Source organism: Crotalus tigris, unplaced genomic scaffold, assembly GCF_016545835.1.
Source record: "Crotalus tigris isolate CLP2741 ecotype Arizona unplaced genomic scaffold, ASM1654583v1 scf7180000020201.887925, whole genome shotgun sequence".
Classification (NCBI taxonomy): domain Eukaryota; kingdom Metazoa; phylum Chordata; class Lepidosauria; order Squamata; family Viperidae; genus Crotalus; species Crotalus tigris.
In genome coordinates this window covers 592337-616880 of record NW_024097902.1, presented here as the reverse complement: position 1 = coordinate 616880, position 24544 = coordinate 592337, and the positions used below count along the sequence as shown (strand labels likewise).

The 24544-nt window shown below is 40.6% G+C and overlaps 2 protein-coding genes across 6 annotated transcripts in view; one reads left to right on the top strand and one right to left on the bottom strand.

Annotated features, from left to right (window-relative positions):
• The window catches only part of BTBD7 (BTB domain containing 7), a 74772-nt gene extending 51327 nt beyond the window's left edge, over positions 1-23445 (bottom strand). The window contains exon 1 of one of the 5 annotated variants that reach the window (XR_005559473.1): positions 22623-23444. The gene's annotated coding sequence lies outside the window, so the exon portion shown is untranslated. Of the gene's footprint in view, positions 1-22622 lie in introns of all 5 variants that reach the window. The other 4 variants (XM_039365865.1, XM_039365862.1, XM_039365861.1 and 1 more) reach the window with 4 other exon arrangements.
• UNC79 (unc-79 homolog, NALCN channel complex subunit) overlaps positions 22469-24544 on the top strand; it is a 176024-nt gene continuing 173948 nt past the window's right edge. The window contains exon 1 of the mRNA XM_039365857.1: positions 22469-22500. The gene's annotated coding sequence lies outside the window, so the exon portion shown is untranslated. The remainder of the gene's footprint in view (positions 22501-24544) is intronic.

Below are 24544 nucleotides of genomic sequence, written 5' to 3'. Positions count from 1 at the left end.
TGCAGAAGCTTGCGGATGACTGCTGGGAGAAGGGGAAGAGGGGGAAAGGCATAGAGGAGGCCTTCCGGCCATGGAACCTGAAGGGCATCTACTCCCTTTGCCCCAAGCTGGGAAGCGCGAAAAGAATCGCGGGAGTTGCGTGTTTGCCTGGGAGGCAAACAGATCTATGATGGGGAGACCAAATCTGTGAGTGATTTCCCTGAATAGATTCGGGTGCAGACGTCATTCCGAGTGGTCCACGGTTGACCTGCTCAGGAAGTCTGCCCTTTTGTTTGCCTCTCCCGAGATGTGGTCTGCCCTGATCGAGGCAAGGTTGGTCTCTGCCCAGGAACCCAGGAACCCAGTTGCTGGCCTCGGTCAGAAGAGCATGGGACCTGCCGGTTCACATGGGCCTTTGCCGCCACATTGTCCGTGAGGACGAGCACGTGTTGTTTCATAATGCTGTGGCGGAAGTGGCGAAGGGCTAGATGTATGGCCCTGAGTTCCAGCCAATTGATATTGTGCCTCAGGTCTGACCGAGACCACCGTCCCTGGGCCCACTGCAACTGATAGTGTGCTCCCCAGCCAAATAGGCTGGCGTCTGTCGTGATCGTGAGCCGACCAGGCTCCTTGAAAAGAGACCCTCTGGCCATGGCGGGGGAAATCCACCATCTGAGTGAACGTAGGACCTGAGGTGGAATCCTTACCTCTCGGGTGGAAGTGCTGGTACCCTGCTTCTGATAGGGAAGCAGAAACCACTGGAGAGACCGTGAGTGTAACCTGGCCCAGGGAACGATCGATATACATAATATTATATTTCCGAGAAGCCAGGAAAGACTGGAGGGTGACAGAGTCCTGTCCCTGCAGACCTTGAGAATCAGGTCCCGTATACTGTCCCTGCATTTCTGGGACAGATAAACCCGACATTCTATTGTGTATATTATGGCTCCTAAGTGGAGCAATCTGGTCGATGGAATTGTCTGACTTTTCTTGAAGTTGACCAAAAAGCCGTGACTCTGTAGGACCTCGATCACCAGTCTCAGGTCTGCCTGAGCCCCCCTGGGAGAGGATGACTGTATAAGATGTCATCCAGGTAGCACTGCACCCGAATCGGCATCAACCTCAGGTGTGCAGCAAGAACCGCCAGAACCTTGGAAAACATCCTTGGGGCCGACGACAGCCTGAACGGAAGTGCCTTGTATTGATAACAATGCCCCATGTAACTGAACCTGAGAAACTGGCAGTGACCAGGGATGATAGGGATGTGTAAGTATGCCTCTGTGAGATCCACGGATGTGAGAAAGTCCCCCTTTTGGATGCTGCCTAGGATGGACTGAGGTGTTTGCATTTTGAACCTTCAGTATGCCAGATAAAGGTTCAGGTGTTTTAGGTCTAAGATTGCTCTCCATCCTCCCGAGGTCTTGAGGACCACAAAGAGAATGAAGTAGAATCCGCGACCTCGTTGAGCCGGAGGTATCGATTCTATGGCCTTTATGTCTAATAAGTGAAGGATGGCCTCCTGCATGAGACCTCTCCTTAAAGACTTTTTTGATTGGGGGCAAGAAATGAACCGACTTGGTGGACTGGAAATGAATTCCAGAGACAGGCCGTGTCGAATGGTGTCCAGAACCCAGGTGTCTGTGGTGGTGACCTCCCATTGAGTAACAAATAGGGGAAGCCTTCCCCCTATGGGAGGATCCACTGAGGAGTCACTTCCTGTGGAAGGGATGTCCCCCACCTCGAAAGGGCCGTTTGGACTGAAACTGCTGCCTGGGTCTTGAGGCCGGTCTGTCAACCGGACGGTCCTGTCTGGGAGTGAAGGGCCGTGAAAGTTGCGTGGTTGGAGGGATAGTGGCAGATCGAAAGAACTGTCTACAGTTATAAGGAGTAGTCCGCCTATTGGACTGCTTAGTAAGGTGGGCCAGAATCTTCTTTTTGTCCTTATTCTCAGTCAGAAACAGGGCTAAGGCATACCCGAATAATTTGCTACCTTGGTATTGGGCTGCTGTCAGACGCCACTTGGACTTGGTGTCTGCCTGCCAATGTCTTAACCATAGCATGCAGCAGGATGTCACGTTGGATGCCAAGGATCTGGAGGAAAACCGTGCAGCGTGTAGAGTCGCATTGGAAGCATATTCTGTCGCGGCCACTAACTTGCTCAGGTCTGATGTGTACGGACATCATCTGGGGGGATCCTGGCTTGGAGCTGACAAAGCCAGATAAGGGCGGATCTAGAGAAGGAGGAGGCTGAAGTGGAAGCTCTGATAGACCATGCCGCCGCCTGGTGTGACCTTCTAAATGCCATTTCCGATCTGTGTTCCTCAGATTTTAAGGCCTCTGCCATATCCCCAGAAATAGTGGAAGGGGAAAAAAGGTGAGACAGGGGCTCATCCACCGTGGGAACGTTGAGTGCCTCATCTAATTCTGAGGCCACACTAAAGAACTTATCGTTCCCACCTGGAAGAGGGAAGGAACCTGGGGAAGCCCATTGTTTCTTAACTGCATTGAGGAACAATGGAGGCCATGGAACATGATATTGGGTGACCACCAGTTCAACGAAGACGGGGTCTGCCTCTGAATTCGTTGCAGATGCCGCTGGAGTGGACCAGTCAGGTCCCACGTGGCTGCAGAACTGGCCTTGCAAAGTAGAGGTAGAAAGAGAGATGGATTAAATAGACCGGCGAAAGGGGGCAGATCCAGAGCTGATTCCTCCTCCTCTGACCACGAGGCGTCAAGCGCCTGATCCTGTTCCGAGGTTAATGAGACCCCGCTATAAGAAGAATGGGAAGGGGAAGGAGGATTGTGAGAACTCTGATGTGCCGGGTGCGAGAGAGGGAGGGAAAGCAAGGATTCCGCTCTGGGCACCGGCGGAGTCCTGACTGTAAGGGTCCGCTCCACCGCCTAAGCCATCAGGACTTGGAGCCTATCTTCTAGAGAAGGATGGACTGCTCCCCTCTGAGCCCCACAGCCGTGGGCGTGAAGGTGGCTTCTGGGGCCTGCTGGAACCATGGGGTGGTAGGAGACCTGAATGTATGTGCTTCAGGTTCCAGAGCGGTCTGGCCAGAGGAAGTAGAAGGCTCTACCGGTGACCAGACTTCTTGAGCAGAAGAGGAGAGACTGAGAGGCAAATCAAAAAAGGTGGACTCAGTCTGAGCAGTCTCGGCCCTGGCCTGTTTTTGAGCCTTTGAAAACTCTTTTTCCAATGCCTGGTGTCTCCTGCTGGCCTGTTTTTCAGCCAATCTGGAGGTTTTCCCCCCGGAAACAGCCTTGGGTTTGACCTTGGCTGAGATCCTACCAGCAGCCTGTTGGGTAGGGGATCTGTGCCTTTTCTGGACTGAGGAAGGAGGGGAGACATCCTTGGATTGGGAGGTCATGTTATCCTCCATGCTGGTATTAAAACTTTAGGTGCGCGAGAAGATGCATCTGGGAAAAGGATCAATTGGTTGATAAGGGTGTAGGGCAACAGCTGGAAAAGACTGCCCTACCCCCCCCCGGTCACTGAACCAGTGATATCCAAAAAAACGGTTTTACTCACAGCCACTATAATTTCCACCAGAAGGTGAATTGCGGCCTGCTAGTGAGGCTTGCTGTGTTGCCAAGCCAGCAATATAAAAAAGTGGCAACTGCACAGTGTCAGAGGCTAGGAACTACTGTGGTAATCAGCAAGCCAAGTGGTGACCAGGACTTGAGACACCAGAAGGCCCAATGAAATCTCTTGGGCCTATGCCAAGGAATGAAGGAGGAAAATCCAAATGCCAGATTTCAATTACAAGTATATATTGGACAAAATTCTTGAAAATACTGAACAAATAATTGCCTATACAAAAGAGATTATTTTTCAATGTCATATCAAAGCGCAAGGTGTAAGTGAGCACTTTGTAAGCCAAGAAACAGCAGAAGGGGTATATACTCAAGAGACTCGTCTTCAACCTTATCCACAATTTACTGAGATGGAGGAATTAAACTTACATCAGGACTACCAACCTACAGCGGAAAAAACTTCTGATACTAATGAACAAATGACTTTTAGCACGGAAACTAAGGATGTTACCACAGAAGGGCAGGCTGATTTCCAGACTCCAACTGATTACCTGACATATAAAAAACCAATAGGAGGAGAGCAAAATAATATTAAAGAAGAATTTATTGAGACTCTGGATGATTCAAAAATGACTGTAATTAAACTAGACGCAACTTCAAAATAGATGAAGATGAATCTTCAACCACGAGCTATTGAGAATCACTACAACTTTTTCACTAGCCTATTAAAATGGACAATGGGAGATTCTTCCCTGATTTATGCGTTACGGCAAGAAATGGAGGGAGTTTTATTTGTGGACTTAGAAGCCTTACTATGGAAACCCGTTTGGAACAGAAAGAAAGCTAGAATAAGATATAAGTATGGAATTTAAGATTACATTTGTGGGTTGCAATGGCTTTATAGAGATGTGGATTGATTTGGATTTGGATTTTTAAAAGGTGTTTTTGGAATAAGATTTAGAATTTAAGATTGAAATATAGTAAGAATATATTTTTTGGAATAATAGATCTTCCTTTTTCTCTCTTTTTTTGGTTTCTTTTTGTTTTTTTCTATTATTTTTTTCTATTTTTCCTATGCTTTTTTATTATTATATATGATAGCTAATTTGTGGAGCTATAATGGTAAAAAGATTGTAATGATGGAAGAGATCAAATTAATAAATGAAGAATTATTGAATAAGAAATAGAATATAGTTGAGAAATGTAAGAATGTAATTATGGAAATAATATGCTTAAATAAGAGAAATTATGGACACCCAAATTGTAAAGAATATTTTTGTTTAAGGCTAAGTTAGATATGGTATTTGGAAATTAATAAACCTAAAAACAGGGTTTGATTTACATCGATGAAAGGTTGCTGATAATTTCTATTGATTAATTGAATTCTTATTTAGGAATGCATTAATGAATTAATTTTACTTAGAAATGTATTAGACTATATTATTCTAATTGTTAGAGAGGGAAATTTTAAGGAGCATTATTTGAGCTATATATGTATGATGTTATTGTACCTAACTGATTACCCTATCTCCACGTTGTTTCTTAAGCGTTCTGGTGTAAAAATGGAAAAATCAATAAAATTGTTTGGAAAAGAAAAAAAAAAAGAGACCAACAGACATGAGTTCTAGTCTTACCTTAAACATAAAACCAGTTGGGCAATTTTGGGCCAATCACTGTCTCAGTCTTTGGAAGAAAGCAACTGAAAATGCTTTTAAAAACTGCAGAGATTGCTACATGAAATTTCCAAGAGCCAAGTTTGATTAGAAACTGGGTGGGGCTAGCCCAACTTTTAAAAGACCTTAGGTTTCAATTCTATGCATACTTATCCAGAAGTAAGATCCAGATTCTGAACCTTTCTAGATTCTTCAGAATCATTCAGGAAAAAAAATCTGTAATTTTTTTTAAAATGCATTTCTCTACTAAATTGCCTTCAGCTTCAAATCCTAAATTCCCTTTTCAGGGTATAATTTATCACACATCACATGTAAAATAATCAAATGCGTGTAGCCATCAGAAATGAGATGCCTGCAGCCATTATAAAATTCAATAGAAAAACTTAATGAGGTTTTTTTAAATATAAAACCAAAGCCTAAAACTAAAATATTTCTCTAGTCCTGATGTTCATGTTCAAAATTTATAATCTTTGATTTCTGGAAGAGGACTATAAACCAATCACTAATATTTTCCCATTGTTTCTTAAGATTATGGTTTTCCATTCATCATTATATCCTATTTATTAAGGAATTGAAAAATGGTAACTCTTCTTAAATAAATGCTACCTTCAGGATAAATGCACATAATTGCACTATACAATGCATGAAAGGCTTTTCCCAAATTAAAATTAAAACTGAAACATGATGTAAGGTCAGTTCCTACATGTGTCCCTAATACAAGTATCTCAGTTTGAGAGAGTTCCTACCACTTCTGACAATTTTAGAAAGTTCCAAAAAACTGGCAATAACGTGAAGCATTTAACTTACAGCCAACTCTTTAATTCAACAAAAGGTATGTGTGCAAACTGGGCCTTGGGTAACAGCCACTTTTGAAAACAAGTTTCCTCTCAACACCAACATTTTCATATAATTTTCCACTGGTATTTCAAAGAGATTAAATGATAAGGTACAGTGCAAAAATGCTTATTATAAAACCAAGTATTTTATACTTTCTTTTTCCAACTGTAGACAGTCTCTCAAAGTACTAAAGTAACCTAAACTACAGAGGAATTGTTAATATGTGCTCTAGTAGTATGAGTCAAAAGGAAAAAAAATCCTACTTCCATAAATTAAGAGCACAGCAGAGAAGCTTCCAGTGAAGCTTCCAGTAAACTGATATTCCCTGGTTAGTGGGAGAGATTACACCCCAAAAGGCAGCTGGATGCTGGATGTGGACCGCCAAAAATCTCTCTGGAGAAAGGAGAGATCTTGAGATTGCCCATACATACTCTGGACAGCTGTTTTTACTGTGAATAGAGGGCAGAAACAGATGTTTTTGCAGTCTCTTGCAAACAGATAGGAATCATGAGATTTTTACTGAGTTCAAAGATGTTAATCTAGTCTTTTATGGACTTAAGGTTTAATCAAACGTCACTGTTAAATCACTTTGGAGCTTACTTTGTTTAAAACTTTTTGTTAAATATTGAAAATCTTCAGAACCCCAAGTTGTTCAAATTCTTTCTTTAATCATGTAAATAAGGAAATTGTGAGTTTAAAATTTTGCAAGAAATAAAATGGAAGAGAATATATGACAAAAAGGGTGATTACAGTGTTGATTTCAGAAAATGTTAAACGGATTAAGAGTTCCAGACTTGGACTTGAGTTAAAGAAGGCCTTTGAAGTTAATTAAAAGAATCTTTCTCATGGGAAGTGTCATGTTTATATTTGGAAACAACTGACAAAACAACTTTGAAAGTTGAACACTAGAGGGCACTAAAAGGAAATTAATGTATTAATGGCTACTTTATGGGAGTTCTATGATGAATGGGCCAAAAATGCAATCATGAAGTTATATGCTATTAAAGAATTAAAAGGTATTATTGAAGAGGAACAAGTTCTATCAAAGCAAACTGAAATTGATTTTAATGTGGAATTTAAAATGATAACCTATAAGAAAGAGATAGAAATAGCAGATTTAGAAATGAAACTGGAGAATGATTTAATACAAACTACATACAAACATTAAACCAAGAGTGATGTGAATAACTTCTCTATGTTGGATTTATAAAAAGAATTTGTTGAAGCTTTGTGAGAAGAGACAGTCAGAATATGAACAGTGATGTGGATAATTTTCTTCTACTGGAATTACAAAGGGGATTTCATAAAGATGCCAATGGTTCTGAGAAAAGAAGCAAAGAAACTATGAGAAAGCAGAGGTTAGGACAGTGGTGGAGAACCTGTGGCAAGCAGAGCCCTCTTTGTGGGCACGTGTGCCATCACCCCAGTACTATGCCTTCAGCTGGCTTTTATAAAATCTTTTCACTTTAGGCCTCCACCACCATGTGTAAAAAAAAAAGGTTCAATCAATCAATTTCAACTTCTCGCGGGAAATTTTTTTTTCGCAAAGTTGGAATTGATTGATTGAACTTTTTAGTCCCACCCAATCTGCCATTACCACCGCAGCCATGCCCACCCAATGGGCCAAGCCCACCCAATGGGTCACACCCACCCAATGGGACATGCCCACCTGGCACCCGACGATACATAAGTGGGTTTTAGGTTGCAGTTTGGGCACTCGGTCTCCAAAAGGTTCACCATCACTGGGTTAGGACTTTGTTTGAGAGAACTAAAGATTGTTGGGAGAAAGAAGAATTAATACAAAATTGGTTTGTTTGATCAAGATTAACACAAATGGGTTGCTATTTTGGGTAATCTTTTTGCTGATTAGAAGAGATTTTGCTTATTTGAAGAGAGAAAATGGGGGTATGTTTAAATAGAAAGGGAGATATAAATATAAAGGGAACGGTTCAAATTGGATTTAGTAAATATAATTTACAAATAGTTGTTATTATTACTGGCAATCTTTAATGAAATGTTGTTAATTAAAATGGACAAATTAGATTTTAAAGATTGGTTTATAGAGAATGAGGTGAAGATAAAGAATGAAGAGATGGTTGGCTTTAAGAAACAGTGATAAGTTGTTAATATTGATAGTGCTTGTTGGGGATGAAGGGGGGAAGATTTCTTCTTTCTACCAAAAAACAGCTGTCAAGGAGAAAACCACAGTCCTGCTAACACGGGCAAGGTAAGCTACTGTACATAAACAGAGTGCAAATCCCACACTCACCAGTATTAATGTTACCCAGATGGTTAATGAAATGTCTGCAAGCAAACAGTTGAGCTCAGAGAATATCAAGGACTCCACAGATGAAACTAGATTTTAAAAAACATTAGTTTAACTTTTTGGGAAAAAAAGAAGGGAAACTCTCGAGAATAAATCAGGTAAATAGATATTCCTCTGGAAGCTAGATAATTTCTCAATAACCAGTTCCTTTCTTGAATCTTAAGAGCATTCATCTCAATCTGTATAACATTTGCACAGATTAAACCAGTGGTTCTCAACCTTTTTAATGCTGTGACCCCCAATCGGTCGTAAGTCGAGGACTACCCAACCGGTCGTAAGTTGAGGACTACCTAACTGGTCGTAAGTCGAGGACTTTCCCTGACCGGGAGCGCCGCACATGCGTGGTGCCACCCCCTGAGCTGGCCGAGGCATAGCTGGCAAGCGGCAGAGACGGAGCAGGCCGACCACCGGCTGGGCCACCAGCTGGCCCAGCCCAAGGGAGGTAAGGGACCCGCCAGGCCCCACGCGTGCCAGCAACCCTCCCTGTGCCCGCTGGCCTCCCACCTCCCACCCCTAGCCTTACATTTTTAGTAGTTGATCAGCAGGGAGGGGTGGAAACTTCCAGACAGCTCGCCTTCGCTGCAGACAACTTGCAGCGCCATTTGCAGAATGGGACTTTTGGCGGGCTCAGCAGGGCAGAGACAGCCTGGACAATTCCTATTGGCTTTTGAATTCAAGAGAGTCTATTCTATTGGCTTTCAAAAGCCAATAGAATAAAAGGGAGTAGCACAGCTAAGGAAAAGGGGAAAAAATGGCGGACTATGTTGTTTGGAGACCCCTGTGAAATGGTCATTCGACCCCAAATGGGGTCCCAACCCATAGGTTGAGAACTGCTGGATTAAACAATGAACCCCAAAATAAATCTGCCTGCATCTATTCACCTATAGTTGGAATATTATTGTGTTCTAGTATCCACTTTTTAATTCTGAACAATAAGGTTAAAAGAAATATGCAAATTACTTTTAAGAGTGATGTAAAATATATTTATTACTGTATTCTGAAAAATTGTGCTACAAATTCATGTTAACACAACCAATATTGTTGCAACTTGTTAGCAAGACCAGCTAAATAATTTATTTTTATAACTTTGTTCTAATTACATGCATGACTGCATTATTTTATCAAGTTTCCATGTCTAATAACATTATCCGCCTCAAGTATGAAATATCATTAAACGTGTGGTATAGAACATTAAATCCATGGAAAAGAACATTTTACCATCTACCTGGGGTTTCATCATATTTGATGTCATTTGCAAACTTATCTAAATAATTGCTCACCCAAATTCTAAATCATTTTTAGATATTGAAAACCATAGGTCCCAATATAGATGCCCAGGGACAATTTATTCAATTCAGTTCATTTTCTCAATGCCATATCTCTCTCCTTCATAACAAAAGGGACTGCAAAAAGGCCAGTTAAATGTCATTTTCAAAAAGAATGAATATTTCCTTTAAAACTCTCAAACTGTTACTAACATATTTTGTGTATAAAACACATTTTGTACAGCAGGACACATAACTATAACAGTAACATCAAGCCTAGATCATCCAAAATTCATTCTTCAAAAATGTTTGTTGTTGCTCTCAATCACACTCTGTTTCATGAAAACAGAAGTGAGCAACTTTTTAATTGCCAGAGGCTATGCTTAACATTTTTGGGGAAGGGATAAGAAAAACTACAGCATAGGGAAAGAGTGGAATGAAAAAGTTATATTTCAACAAAAATGTTTCTTCTGTTTCCTAGTTTAAAATAAAAGAAACTGCCACGGCCAAAGGGTGCTCCAAGAGTTGTCAAGGGCCACATGTTGCCCTGGGATTACAGTTACTTAAGTTCCTTTAAAGGGATTTCTCATGGATTATCTTGATGTGCATACACTGTTGAAGGAGGAAAGAGATTAAAAACATTATTTTACTTATTGCTCTTCCCATTAAAATGGTTCTAAGTGGAAAATGTTAGCTTCTAACTAGGGCAGTGAGTGATGCAACTGCCAAAAGCTCTTATTTGTCTTGTCTTATTCTTTTCTTCATACAAAAAAAGACAATCCAGTTCATGTCTTACTTAGTGAAATTGCTTTTGTTTCTTTATTTTAAAATGTATCATACAACTCTAACAAGAAAATAAGAAGGGACAGGCTATTCTTGCCTTAATATGGCAACGTATTGAAGTTCAGACAGCTATTTATTTTTTCAAAGTTATGATGACAAAAACCTAATAAATATGGTGCTTTTGCTTAACGTACTGCCTCACTTCTCTCAATATAAGTACAGCTTATTAATCCAGATCTTGTCATTTGGAGAAATAGTTCTAAGTACAAATTAACAACTTTGTAGACAAATAAAGGGCAGACAAAGGAAGAAACCTAACAGATGAGATCTCCAGAGACATCAAGGACTTCCAGTTTATTAACTAAGCATGACAAATTATGATCAAGCTACATACAGTTCTGCAAAGATCTGACAGAATTGCTTTAAAAGCACACAGCCAAGACTAGATTGTTTTGACAAACATGTCTCATTCTGTCTGTATTTTCTTTTGGGATTTTAAAGAAAGAAAACCAACTGTTTCCTTCTTAGCAGGGTCAATTCTTAAAAACTAGAAACAGATGAAGACACTAATTCAGTTAGAAGAGTACTTATATATGTCCTGTGCACTATTTATTCATACTGAAGTTATACGACTGAAGTTATACGTCATTAAAACAGAATACAAACAACATAACAAAATCAACTACTGTAACTAAATCCCATTCTATCAAGACTGAGAGGCTGCGACTGTTAGGGCCCCCTAGATCTGGGGGTATTCTAACATTGGATTGCACTTCTCACTCAAGGGTGATGTGCAATCTGGAGGAGAATCTTCTTAGACTCAGACCTCTTGCTTGATGAGCAGGTGACAGCCACGGCCAGAAGGCCTTTGTACAACTTTATCTGGGACACCCTTTTCTGGATTACAGCTAGTCTTCAACTTACAACCACAACTGAGTCCCAAATTTCTGTGGCTAAGCAAGACAGATATTCAGTGAGTTGTGCCCCATTTGACAACCTTTTTGCCACATTGTTAAGTGAATACTGCAGTTGTTAAGTGATTCATCCACATATTAAGCAAATTTGGCATCCCCCAAATTTGACTCTGTTTGCCGGATGCCATCTGGGAAAGTTACAAATGACTCTGGGACAGTGCAGCTGTTAAAAATACAGTTGCCAAGTGCCTGAATTTTGACTACGTGACCAAGGGCATGCTGCAATGGTCGGAAGTGTGAAAACCATCCATAAGTAACTTTTTTCAGTGCTCTTGTAGCTTCAAATAGTCACTAAACAAATGGTTGTAACTCAACGACTACTTGTAATTGTGTTGCATTTTATTTTTCTTATATTGTGAGCCATCCAGAGTCATTTGGAGTCAGGCAGCACTCAAATCCAATAAATTAAATTAAATTAAATTAGAACACCCTCAAAAAATGGCTTACTAAAAACTGGCAAGAGATTATCTTCTTTCACACATTAAATTTAACAGACATAACGTACATGGGAATGGACTGATGAGGGAAGAGGAAAACAGCAAACTCTTATCAAAGCCGACATTACCTTATTTTACATTATACTGGTACCCGATGCCTGCACACATCGCTTATACCAGCATGTTTCATGTATATCCTGGATAGAGTTTACCAGAATCACTCTTTCTGCTAAGATGGCCTGCTGTTATCTCAGATATTGCTGTAGCTCCTGTCATTGGCACTTTTAGAAAGGAAAACATGAACATATTTCATATTTTCCTCTTGAGATATATTTTTCCTCTCCTAACTCCAAAGGGCCATCCAATATCGCTCCAAAGCACCTGAAGGGAGGACAAGAAACAATGGATGGAAACTAATCAAAGAAAGAAGCAACCTAGAACTAAGCAGAAATTTCCTGACAGTTAAAACAATTAATCAGTGGAACAACCTGCCTCCAGAAGCGGTGAATGCTCCAACACTGGAAGTTTTTAAGAAGAGACTGGACAGCCATTTGTCTGAAATGGTATAGGATTTCCTGCCTGAGCAGGGGGTTGGACTAGATGACCTCAAAGGTACCTTCCAATATCATCATCATTATTATTATCAATTCCCTTGGACATGAAAAATATATTCTGATATCTGTTCTGAAGGTAGAAAGTGATCTTGCAAAATAGTTAGTGTGGATTTTTAGTACTGGGTAGAAATACCACTTCTGCTTCAATATTTTGAAAACTCTGCTCAACTACGAATACTTCTTTCCAGCTATGACAGCTTGGAGCTCATGCAACTGGCATGGCAGTTCACATTCTGTCAACTTGCAGCAAAAACTTCCCCAGCAAGCTCAGGTGTACTGCAGAAAAACTCCAATGCATTTATTTGCCTCTACTTCCTGCATCTTTGGCGCTGACTGCTATGGCCATAATTGTGCATTCCCTTGGCTTATTCAGGCTTCAGATGAAATGCCCTCAGATATTTTAAAGATGGAGGTCAGAAAAGTATATTAAAATATTCTTACAGAGCAAAGGTCCTTTGGGCTGCAGCCGGCACCAACTACTATTGACAGAAGAAAAACAGAACATGCTTGGAGGGAGAGCACTCATTCCAAAAAATCAGCAAAGACACCAGAATCCGTTCAGCATACTTGCAGCCATATAATGTGGACAGGGATTTTTCTGAAGATAATAACGTGGATAACTTTGCTTGTTTGTTAGAAAGAATCGTATGACATTTGATATCAATGTGCAATATGACAAAATAGCTGGCAATTTAGTCTTTAATTGGATACTAATTTTCACGGTTCTATTGTACTTCCTAAATCATAAGTAATAACACTCTAAAACAGTGTTTTTCAATCTTGGCAATTTTCCCCAGCATATTGGCTGGGAAATTATTGAAATCCACACATCTGATAGCTGCCAAGGTTGAAAAACGCGGTTGTAAAGATCAGTTGCTAGGGTCCAGAAGTGGAAGAAATTGCAACTTCTTATATGAACATTTTTATTAACTCTAATGATGACTTTTGAACAGTTGGTTTATTTCCAGGAAGCTAAGAGAAAGTAAAAGTACACCAGATCATTCTTGGTAGAAAGCTATACAACAGTTACAACTATTAATATCAAGTATACAGCTAAACTTAAATATTTTACAGGTAGTCCACAAATTCTGACCAGAATTTCCACTGCTAAGGCGGTTGTTAAGTGAGCTGTGCCCAATTTTATGACCTTTTTTGCCATGGTTGTTAAGTGAATCACATGGTTGTTAAAAAAATCCAGCTCCCCCCATTGGCTTTACTTGTCAGAAGCCAGCTGGGAAGTTGCAAATGGCATTCACATGTCCCCAGGACACTGCAACTGTCACAAATACTTGCCAGTTGCCAAGCATCCAAATTTTGATCACATGACCTTGGGGATGCTACAATGGTTGCAAGTGTGAGGACCAGTTGTAAGTCACTTTTTTCAGTCCTGTTGTAACTTTAAACGATTGCTAAACGAATGGTAGTAAGTCAAACACTACATGTGCTACAGATAAAATTGCAAAATTTTTTTAACTCAAATGTTTTTAAATTATATTGGTACTGGGTTTTGCATTTAGTTTATCCTGCAGACAATTGTTATCAAACAAAATGGCTAGAAAAGCAGGAAAAGTGATGTGAACTTAGGTCCTTAATCCTTTTTAATTGGTTGTTGTGTTTCAGTTTTTTAGGCATGAAAAAAAATCACCTTGGGGATTCCAATTAACCGACAAAAAGCAAATTGATAATGAGGCAGAAGGCAACAACAAAAATAATTATAAAACTTTGTCTTACAAAAGTACTTTAAAAATTGGCACTGAGATTTTCACTTGCCATAAAAAGCATAGCAATTTTCAGCCACTCTTTTCCAATTCTGGACAAAAAAAAACAAAAGTCAGAGATCATCCTGCAGATGTGTAACAATCCAAAACTTCTGACTAACTCAAGGTTACTAAGGGTTTCCTTGATCACATAATGCTCCATCAGCCTGTCTTTTGTTTTAAACAGAATACTGGAAAAAGATCTCCCTTGCTTTTTCAAGCCCCACTATGTTACTCATGCCAATAGCAAAGATTTTGAGATGCTCAAGATTGCTGGAGGAATTGACTTTACTATTCTGTTGGCAGCAAACATCCAGCAGAAGGGGTTTGTTTGACATAATCACTACAGAAGAGGTTGTACATGATCTTAAAAGCACACTACAGCTAGCCTCAACTTACAACCACAATTAGGACCCCAATTTTTTCTATTATAAGTTATTCTGGTTGCAAGTCAAGGTGCCCGCCTGACAGAAGCAGATTTTTCAACCATTTTTATTGTGGCCATTAAATCTGAATCACATGATTGTTAAATGAATCACATGGCTGTTAAGTGAATCCATTCTCCCAAATGGGTGAATTTTGTCAGAAACCAGGGGGGGAGGGAACCAAAATAGCCAAAAAAAAAAAAAAAAAAAGTTCCAAATTTTGGTCATGTGACTGTTGGATGCTGCAGCTGGCCATCAATGTGTGAGCCAATTGCCAAGCGCCTAAAATGTGGTCATCAGATTGCAGGAAGGGAGAATGCATGACATTTTATGGGCCATAATTACCATTTCTGAAGAAGTAACTTCCTGTCTATGGAGATTCTGGTAAATAGGCAACATGCAAATGTTTGTATAAACAATTAAAGGAAATACTATAAAACATTAAAAAGAGCAGATATATTTGCAGGAAACCAATACCACAGAATGCTTCAACATATTTATTGCAAATTGTCACATCATGAGGCATGCTTTCTTCAAAATTAACTTATGTCACATTATGAAAATTCCCTTGAACAGTTCTGGTAGGTTGCAAGGTTATTACAGAAGGAAGTTTGAATCACCAAAAAGTATCTTTCTTTCACTATTACACTGACAGAAAACACCATTGGATCAAAGAATATCACATCAGCAGGGTGAATAGTACAGCTGGTTACTGAATTTTACTCTGACTACAGAAAGCTATAGGTGTGAAAATTATCACCTATTAATTGTACTGTTAGGAACTATACTCTATATAGACCAGGAGTGTCAAACTCACAACATCACATGACGTGTCGCAACATATTGCTACTTTTTTTCCATTGCTGGCAATGGGGTGGGCGTGGTTTCAGCATGATGCATCTGGCCTGCAGGCTGGCAGTTTGAAACCCGATACAGACAAATGAAGAACCCCACCTCTGCACTCAGCTCAGTGACTTCAGCATTTCATTCAGATATCAGAATTGCTATTCAAGGCAGGTGTGTAGCTTATTATTATTCCTTGAGCTTGCTGGGCCAACAACAGATAACTTGTAGCCTTACCTATTCTGAGATTAAAATCCTAAATGGAAAAAAGTATTTAAAATAAATTTCTAATCTACAGAATTGCAAACAAAATCTACATATAGAATGGCACATATTATTCATGCAAAATCTTCTAATGCAATCTACTAACTGAACAAGTTGCTTATCCTTACTGCAGGGTGCATTATGTAATATTGCAATGGAGTAACATAAAGTTATATGGCATCATTTTTCTATTACCATCATAGTGCATTTCATCTCCAATTGACGCAGGTGAACTGTTGACAATCCCATTCTATCACAACTAGTTTCATATTTTAAGCTTCAGAAAATCCAGAAGACTTTTGAAGTAGAATGCCAATTGACGTATCGTTCCCAAGATTTTTATAATTTCTTACTCTCCTTTCCTTCTTCCCTTTTCTAGTTTCCTACCTTTCCTAGTGCATAGTTTATAATAATAATAATAATAATAATAATAATAGATCGATGGCACAATGGAAGACACAGTTGCAGATCAATGGTGAAAAGCTGGGAGAGGTTAATATCAAGAGAGGAATATTTCAAGGAGATTCATTATCACCATTACTATTTGTTATTGCACTGTTTCCTCTGTCAACAATACTGAATAACTCAGGACATGGTTATCAAACATCAAAAACATCTGCTAGACTATCCCACCTCCTTTACATGGATGATCTGAAGCTGTATGGAAAAACATCATCTGAAATAGAATCGCTGCTCAACACTGTCCGTATATATAGCCAAGATATTGTAATGGAGTTTGGCTTGGACAAATGTGCCACACTTACTATCAAACAAGGAAAAATAGTGAAAACTGAAGGAATCAAGATGCCCCACGAAAATAACATTAAGAGTCTGGATGAGGAAGATACTACAAATACTTGGGTATCCTTCAAGCTGACAACATCAAGCACACTGAAGTCAAGAAAAAGATTAGAGGTGAATACATCAAGAGAGTGAAGAAGATCTTAAAATCCAAACTCAATGGAGGAAATACCATAAAGGCAATCAACACTTGGGCAATCCCAGTCATTAGGTACACAGCTGGAATAGTGGACTGGACTCAAGCAGAACTAAAAGCAATGGATAGGCAGACCAGAAAAATAATGACAATGAATCATGCCCTTCATCCACGCAGTGACATTGATAGACTTTATCTACCAAGGCAAATAGGTGGGCGTGGAATGCTACAAGTACATCAGATGGTTGAAGAAGAAAAAATGGCTTTGGAAGAATATCTGAAGAACAATGATGAAGATGCACTGAAATTAGTATATCAGGAAGGCTTACTAACTACTGGAGAGACCAAACTGGCCTACAAGAAAGACCAAATGAAGAACAGAATAGAGGCATGGGAAGACAAAGCACTACATGGCCAATACATGAAAAAAATAGCTGGGAAAGCAGATAATAATAAAACCTGGCAATGGCTAAGAGCAGGAAAATTGAAGAAAGAGACCGAGGGACTAATTCTGGCTGCACAAGACCAAGCCTTAAGGACAAATGCATACAAAGTCAAAATTGAGAAGACAGCAACAGACAGTAAGTGCCGCCTATGCAAAGAAGCTGAAGAAACAGTGGACCACTTGGTAAGCTGTTGCAAGAAGATTGCACAGACTGATTACAAGCAGCGGCATGACAAAGTAGCAACAATGGTGCATTGGAAGATCTGCAAAAAATATCATTTGCCTGTAAGCAAAAACTGGTGGGATCATAAAATAGAGAAAGTCATAGAAAATGATAAAATTAAACTGCTCTGGGACTTCAGAATTCAAACAGACAAGCACCTGCAACATAACACCCCAGACTTAACAATTGTCGATAAGAAAGACAAAAAAGTCTGGATAGTGGACGTGGCAGTGCCTGGAGATAGCAGAATAGAAGAGAAAGAACTGGAGAAGATAACAAAATACAAAGACCTACAAATAGAAATAGAAAGACTGTGGCAAAAGCAAGCAAGGGTAGTACCAATAGTCATAGGCTCCTTGGGTGCAATCCCAAAACAACTGGAGCACCACTTGAACACCATTGGCATTGACAAATTTGCTATTAGTCAATTGCAAAAGGCGGCCTTATTAGGAACTGCTTCCATCCTGCGACGATACCTGTAATACCATCAAACATCCACATCTGCCTATCCCAGGTCCTGGGTAAGGACTCGATAGGTAGACAAAATGCCAAATCCAGGCTGAACATCTGGCTGACTGTGCGATGAATGATAATAATAATAATAATAATATAAAAATAAAGTTGGGAGGGACCTTGGAGGTCATCTAGTAAAACCCCTGCTCAGGCAGGAAACCCTATACCATTTCAGACAAATGCCTCTCCAGTCTCTTCTTAAAAACTTCCAGTGTTGGAGCATTCACCACTTCTGGAGGCAGGTTGTTCCACTGGTTCATTGTTCTAACTGTTAGAAAGTTTCTCCTTAGTTCTAGGTTGCTTCTCTCCTTGATGAGTGGAAACACAGTCTATTTTTATGACCTCTAAATATTAATATGTTACTTTACTCTGAGCCATGGTTACAACCATTGGCACCCAAATGGGGGCTGTTAAGTTATGAAATATATTGTAACATCACAACACAAAACCATGACTTATATACTATATCCTAACCCAGTGATGGCAAACCTATGGCACGCATGCCAGAGGTGGAACTTAGAGCTCTCTGTGTGGGCACGCGCACCATTGCCCCAGCCCTGCCTCCCCCTGCGGCCCCCTCACCAGTAGCCCCCCTGGAGGAGAGTCACTCCTGAGTGCGGCCCATGCAGAGCAGCACAGCAAAGGACATGGCAGCCAGGCAACGGGGACAAGACTCCGCCCTCACGCCCCGTCACGCGCAGTTGATGCTGCAGGGTACGGGTGGAGGGTGTGGCCACCATGGTGCTGCTGAGCCGCCTGGGCAATCTGTGATGGGCCGTGGAGACAATGAGTGGCCCTGCGGGTGGGTGGGATGGGGTGGAGCAGGGGCAGGATGGGGGCAGAGGCAGTTTTTGGGCACCCGGTCTCTAAAAGGTTTGCCATCACTGCCCTAACCCTAACCCTAACATCAGGATGCAAGTACAAAAGTACAAGTTTTGCATCAATGGTTTTGTCTCTTAAAATCATGGGTTTTAAGGGAATGCCTCTTAATTATTTTTACTCTTGGTTGTGTCTTTTTAACTGCTGCTAGCTATCCAGGGTCACAATGGTGAGATGGGTTGCCACATAAACTGAATTGAATAAATTATTAGTGTAGTTAGAGAATTCTAATTGTAACATATAGAAAAAAAACCCCAGACCAAAAACACAGCAGAATTAAGTAGCAGAAGAAGAAGCTCTTAATCACCAACCATTGTTTGGTATCATTTCTGAAATGAGCGAAGGTTTTAAATGCTTTTAAGACGCATTGAATGTTTCTTTTCAATATGAAGTCCACTATTATAACCTTCATGACACCAAATTCTATTCTAGGAAATACTATACTTTAATAAACAAGAACTAGAATGTGAAAAAAATTATTAGATGTATAAAATCTTCCCTGTGTTGAAGGGATCATTACTATTTACATATAAGCAATAGGATTAATATTTGCAAAAAATATCTTCAGATAATAACTTTTGTTATTTCAAGTTTTAATATAAAAATCTCTTAAAGTATATTTGTAATACAGAGGAAATTGCTATCTGTAAATAAATGCTTCAAAATTGGTACAAATTACTCACATGCAATAGTTTTTGATTCAGGACAAATCTGTTAATTGGTTACAGTACATGAAAAATTCTACTTATTATGGTGTCCACTATTGGACAAAATACAGAAAAAATAGGTTGCAACAAAAATCTAGCTCAAGAAATGAGCTCTCTCATCACTATTATATTCCAAATATCTATTATCCCCAGCATGCATGTGTGCAACTCCTCTGGAAACTAAGAGAATAATAGTCCACTTATCTACATTATTTTTCAAGGAGAATCTGACAGTTTGCGCAAAATAAGAAACTTTAGCCCTTAACACTGCTTTAAGAAAAAATTATGTAACCAAATAGCAAAAGAAAAAGCTATCCTTAAAACAAATATGGAATTAGTTTACAGATATCTATATTTGTCAATAGGAAAGTACCTGCAGAACATTGGAGACAGATTTAATTGCATCCTATACACAAAGTTAGTTGATCCATGGCAAAAAACTGGAACTGTTGATTCCAAAACCAGAAATGCAAGAATCTTCAGTTGGGGACTTCAGAAAACCAATATATGACAAAAGCAAGAAACAATCTCCCTTTGCAAACAATACTGTTAAGTGGCTAGACATAAATTTCCAGATATGGAATTCAGTAGTTCCTTTCAAATGAGTAAGTTTATCGATTCAGCCTCTGTCTTAACTTTTAATCAGTGATGCTAACAACTGCTAATAATTCTAAGCCTGACAATTTATACATCAAAGACAGTACAGCCCATATAAAAAGAATTTATAATGTTTTAATAGAATTGGATTCTGAAATGGAGTTACGGTAGTTAAAGATTGTATGGTAAAATGGGCTCAGAATATTCAAGAGCCGATTCAATTGGACACTTGGGAGACAATTTGGGTTAGAAATGTAAAATTTACTCAAGCTCAAAATTTGAGAGAAAATTTTTTATAAAATGTTTTATAGGTGGCATTTGGATCCTCAAAGGCTGTCCTGTATGTATCCTAATTTACAGCCTAAATGTTGGAGATGTGGAAGCTTAGATGCAACCTATTTCCATATTTGGTGGACTTGTAAAGATATAAAAGCTTTTTGGATTAAGATTTGGTGGAATATTCAAAAGATTTTTAAGAGAAAGATAAAGTTTATGCCGCAATTATTTTTGTTGGGTGTTATTGTAGATTTTGATGTTAAAGAAATTAATTTGATGTTGAATCTTAACAACTGCAAGACTACTGGTGGGGCAATATTGGAAGAAATTTTTTTTGCCTACTATGGAAGAATGGATACTTAAAGTGTCTAATTTAGCAGAAATGGCAAAAATCTCTGCTTATTTGAAGGACCATTCACAAGAAAAATATATTTTGGTTTGGAGAAGATGGATTGATTATATTCAAAAGAAATATCAGACTGAAAAATATTATCTTACTTATGAGTAATTTTTAGATTATTATTAATAGTTTAATATGATTGACTTTATATTATTTTATTTTATATAATATTTTATATTATATTATTTTTAGTATTATGATTTAATTATATAATTATATAATCATATAACTATTTTTGTTTTTAATTTGTTAATATTTATTTTGAAAAGGAGTTAAAGTATGTTATGGATCTGATTAATAGTATAGTTGGGTATGTTATTTAGATTATATTTGCTTATTTGTAACCCTGTAATCAGCTCTGGGAAGTGGGGGAGGAGGGGGAGGGGTGGGAGGGATTGGGGGATATATATTGTGTGAAATTTTTAAAACTTTTAATAAAAAAAGACAGTACAGTACACACATTCTGTAGTTTTCAAAGATGCTGAAGCTATTTTATCCATTCTGTTCTATTATTTACATTTTCCTAATACATCTGCAAATCTTGGCAGGAAAACTTCAGGATTATTTCAGGCAGTCACTAGGAGTTAGTGATTTGAAGGGGGGACCCCCCACCACCACCACACAAAACCCCCAAACACCAATGGGCCTCCAAAGGAAAATAATAGTCAGGCCATATCAAAGATTGGTTGGAAAAGCTTTTATTGTACTATAGGCAGAAAAAAGCTATACAGATTCACCAGGAAAACCACACTTAACTTTGCAAAATTCATCCCAAGGTAAAAAATATAGTGTGCAATTCATTCTTGTATCTCTGCAAAGATCAGCAGAAACTATAATTTACAAATAGAAAACTGGGCATCTGAGTCAAGTCCACTAGAATGCAAAAAATTGCACAGGGGCTGGAGTGAGCTTGGATGCACTTGCTCAATACACAAATCATACACCCTTTATGGGACTTCACCTTACTCTTTGCTTATTTAGCCAGCAGGGGCAGCATGGACAGATTTAAAACACAATTTTCCGGACAATTACTTGGAAGCAAGTCCCATATAGTAAGTGTTCACAGGATAGGTTCTGGTCAAACAAGCCAAGGAATGCTGATCACTGGATCCTCACTACTGGGTCAGTTTTCAAGACTCTATAAATCATACCTATCCAAGAGGATTTCTTCTGCTTCTGTTCAGCACTTCGGTAAGAATCCGAAGGATGTGTAAAGTTCTTGCGCAAGCACAATTTCAAAGCCCTGAACCCAAGACACATTCAGACATTCTAAACAGCAAGGTACTCTAAAAGGTAGCGGGGGTGGGGTGGGGAAGAGGAGCAGAAAAAGAGTAAGACGGCGCACACAGCAATTCAGCTTACAGTAGCGAAGAGTGGAGTATTTTTGCTGCAAAGTAGAGAATGGGAATCAGGCAGGGGAGCGAAAGTGAAGAATGCGAAAAGGGGGGGAGAGAGAGAGAGAGAGAGAAGGACGAGCTTTGGGACACACGCGTCTATGTCACCCACCAAGAAGGAGGAGGAGGAGATAAAGGCTGGAGGTTTCTTACAAGTGTATATGCAAGAGGCTGCCAGAAGTGAATCATCGGGGTGTGAAAGAAGAGCTAAAGTAGAGAAGTCATCAGAAGAAGACAGCCCGGGGCTCAGCGGAGTCGTAGAGGGGGGTCCCCTCTGCTTGTGGCCCCAGAGCTTTGTTTGGGTTGTCAGCCGGGAAGGAGAAAAGGAACAACTCCAAGCAACCCGAACGCGACAGGGACGAGAGCGCTCGGCCAGGAAGCCACCACTACAGATGGGAGGCGAGGGTGGCAGGTAAACAGAGTTCAATCGCGCGACTCCAAAGGGCCGGGGACGGTGGGGCGGCGGGGGGGGGATGCCATAGCCCCAGATGTCCCCCCTTCAGCCTTTCTTGTGCTTCCAACCCTCCCACTCACCGCGCGAGTCTCTCGCGGCCGCCCGGAGCCTCCGTCACTCCCGACTGGGCTCTCGACACCGGCCCGACTCAGCGGCTCCTACCACCTCCTCCGCCGTCTGCCCCAGCCGCCTTCGCGGCCGCCATTTTCATCCACAGCTCCGGTCAGACTTCTCGGGAGGGCGGGGGCAGAGGAGGAGCAATCAGGGAGCCTGCGCGGCAGCGCCTGTGACACGTGGTCCGCTCGGGAGGGGTGGTGTCGGGGCTGCGGAGAAGAACAAAAACTTGTTTGGTGGGTCGCGGAGTCCGTCGGCAGATCCTCTTTTACCTGGTTGCAATTCATCGGGGAAAGGGATTCCGTCGCGCGTTTCGTGGCGCCTTTCTTCGATGTTGTTGTGCATAGTTGGGGGTACTCGTCCTGACCCTCTGCACGTATACGAGGAAGACGACCTTGCGAGTGTTTATCTTGTTGCAATTGTGTAGTAATCCTTACTCGGGGCGAGAACTTTTGAGTAACGCATCGAGACCTGTTTCCGAATCGACGCCGGATTGAGCTTGGGATTCCTTGCTCGTGGCTGCAGCGCTCGTTCGCGCGGGGCTTGCCCGCCCTCTGTCGTTCTTCCCCCTACCTTGTTTCTTGCAACTGTGTTTTGTGCCAACTCTTGAATTCAAACATGCCCGCGAAGGTATGAAAAAACCGGAATGACCGGCTTGTTTTGCAAGTCTATAGGAAACGTCCTCATTCCGCTGCTGCCCCTTGCTCTCCACGGCCGTTTTGGCTGCGGCGCCCGTCCGTTCAGCCTGCTGCGCTCCGTTGGGGCGCCGGTTCAGCCTTGGTGCAGATAAATCAAGTGCCAAGTCTGGTGGCAATGTCATTGACGTCGAATTGAAATTCAACCTGTTTTAGGTTGCAGAACAGGTTTACTTTGGGATGTGTTATTGGTAACGGTGCGCCATGATCAATGATTTTGCATAATCCCGGTTTGCTGAATTAAATACCTTTAGTTGGATCTGTACTAACAAACCACCTTAGGGCATGAAGCCAATTTATAAGATCCTTGCTGGATCTTATCAAAATCTTAGGGTGGTGAGGGTGAAGGTTCATTCTCCGAGCTTGAGGGTTGGTTTCCGAACATTTTGTTACCAGGCTAGGTAACATCTTCAGAGGTGTTTAGTGGATGTCTGTGGCAGTGTTCTACTTATATAAGGGTTCCAGGTGTGGGAGTGAGGGTCTTGTGATGGGCCAATTGTGAGTCATCAGAGAGGCTTGTGATAAGGACTCTCACTTGACGCAGACATCCACTAAACACCCGCTGAAGATGTTACCTAGTCTAGTAACAAAACGTTCGGAAACCAACCCTCAAGCTCGGAGAACGAACCTTCACCCTCATCCTACACCTGAGTTACAGATATTCACCACTATTGCATCTTAGGGTGGTAGCCAGTATATGATTATGATTATGTGCCATCAAGTCATGTTTGACTCCTAGAGACCAGATATATTTTCTTCATAATCTCTTTACTTAACCTGTTCCTTCAAGTCTCCCAATGGTGCACTCATTGTCATTGAGTCCATCGGCCTTGCTGCTGGTTGTCCTCTTTTCTACCTTTCCCAGCATTAAAGCCTTCTCCAGAGAGCTAGGTCTTCACATAATATGTCCTAAGTAGGCTAATGTGAATCTGCTCATTCATGCCTTGGGTTTATTTGTTCAAGGATGCATTATTTTGTTTTCTTGGCTGTCCACAGTATACTCTGGAACAGAAGTCCCCAACCTTTTGGGCACCAGGGACCGGTTCTGTGGAGAAAGGTTTTTCCACAGACTGGAAACTGTGTGGTTTTGTGTTCTGCCTGCATTCCATGGATGAGGCTTTGCTTATTTGTGCGGCATGCCGCAGTCTGGTACTGGTCCACAGACCGGGGGTTGGGGACCCCTCCTCTGGAAT